Raw genomic sequence first — 2,171 nt, 5'->3', positions numbered from 1 at the left:
TATATATATATATATATATATACACACAAGTTTAAATTTGTGTGTGCGCGTATGATAACTCAAATATGCAATTGATTGCATGTACAAGCATAACAATAAATTGTAAACTTTTCTACGCACTTAACTCAAGTTTAAATGGAGTAAATTATATAAGTGACTTACGTGTGTAAAGTGCCACTAATTTCTTGTAAGCAAGACTCTGAACTTTAAATTTGTGAAAAAGGGAATATTAGAAAGTCACTGATGAATGAGTTTATTCCTCTAATAGTGAAAGTCAAACCCATAACAACTATGTTCGTATGTGATGTCATATATAATATTTAATTTTTCACATCCTATATACAGACTCTTATTTATTAAGCGACTAGATGACCCCTGTAACGAGTTTAAGGCTGATGACTCCAAGTTAGATGGCCAAAGAGCATCAAATTTTGAGAAATTCCTTAGGTTTAATTGCTCGAGTCAAATAGACTCCAAAAAAGAATATAAGATGAATACATTTTTCTTTATAGGGAATATACAAACCTCAGGCCAACTAATTAAATGTTAAATCATGTTCAAGTTTACCTCATCATACAGATGACTACCATCCCAAGTCTAACACATGCGATCAAGACCCACTCACAAGATCTTAGTGTGTACAGTGCAAATTGTACATAAAGAAACATATACTAAATACTCCATATAAAATCTAAACCAAGCAATGGAAACTACGCTACATATCATCAGTTGTACTCAATATTGGTGACAACCAGCATGTTCAAGTAAATCAAATAATGTGTTATAGTATCAAAAAATTTCACTTTTTATTTATTTTTCAAATTTTCAACAAAAAACCATAAAAGAATATACAAAGAATGAGAAGCATGAAAGAATGAATGAACACAATGAACTAGCACATGCATGCTTCAAATTACCTATTAATTGAGGTACACAAACATTCTTACCTTCAAGAGCGCCTCAATCAAATTCATGATCTCTCAAATCACTCTCTTAACCCAGACTTTCCTAGAAGTAAAATTAATCTTAGTCAACTGTGTCATTAACTCGGTCAAATTACTAACTAGATTAGTAATGAGTTAACCTGGCTAGAGATATTTTGACTTCTATTCCTATTAAAAAGTTTTTGACATTAGGCCCGTGTGTTTTAACTTATCACATTTGAAACATCTAGGGATAAACCTAAGTCCTACGTTGTCTAGTAGGCCTTTGTCTTAAGATATCCCTTGTTCTTGGGTTTCGAATTTGTAACATACTTGGGCTGGTTGGTGGTAGGAACAAAAGTGATGTTGGAAGCAGTAGTAGTAGTAGTAGTAGTAGTAGTATTATGATTAGTTTGATTATATTGTAGACCTCCCCTATTCCTAGCAGGCTTTTTCACAACTTTAAAAGGCTATCAAATTTTTAGATCCACTCAAGAAGGAGCAAAGTAGAGCATTGGATTTCTCAAGGTCGCTTGTTATGGTTTTAACCTTAGCATCTAAGTTCTCATTGATCAATCTTAACTCACTAAGGCTTTTCGTCGAATTCTCAAGATCACTCATAAGGGTCTTAACCTTAGTTTCTAAGGATTCAATCATAGCATTCAACTTACTAAGGCATGTGTTGAAGGTTAGATATAAGTCTCTCTATCTTAAGTTCATTAGCCTTCTTAAGGACGGCTCTATTAATCTTCCTAACCTTAAGACTCTCATGAAATTGTTGTTTACAGTCCTCACGAACATCTTCCCATCTTCGAATTCTCCCTTGATACCCTCATTATGACCTATGTTCTCGACCTTTTCACTATACTTATGTCAATCACTCTTAACTGTAGATGCGAAGGTTATATAGTTTCTATCATCCTCATTACCAAAGAAATCACTCTGATCACTAGAATTGGACTTATCGTCAATAAGAGACACAGACATCGCTTTACCTTTTCCCTTACTTAGGGTCTTCTTATTGTTAGGGCATTCATTTCTAGAGTGGCCAAAATCTTGACACTTGTTGCATCAAACTGACAAAACTTTCTTTGTGAACATTATATTGCTAGTCTTCTCACAATTATCTTTTCTAAATTCATTAAAAGTACCTCTATATCTTTCTTGGGGTTTCTTCTTATTCATAAAGATTTTTTGAAACTTCTTAACAAAATAAGCTATTTTCTCATCCTTAATCATCTTAGTATC

This window comes from Olea europaea, chromosome 7 (assembly GCF_002742605.1).
Source record: "Olea europaea var. sylvestris chromosome 7, O_europaea_v1, whole genome shotgun sequence".
Lineage (NCBI taxonomy): Eukaryota > Viridiplantae > Streptophyta > Magnoliopsida > Lamiales > Oleaceae > Olea > Olea europaea.
This window is presented reverse-complemented; position numbering follows the sequence as displayed.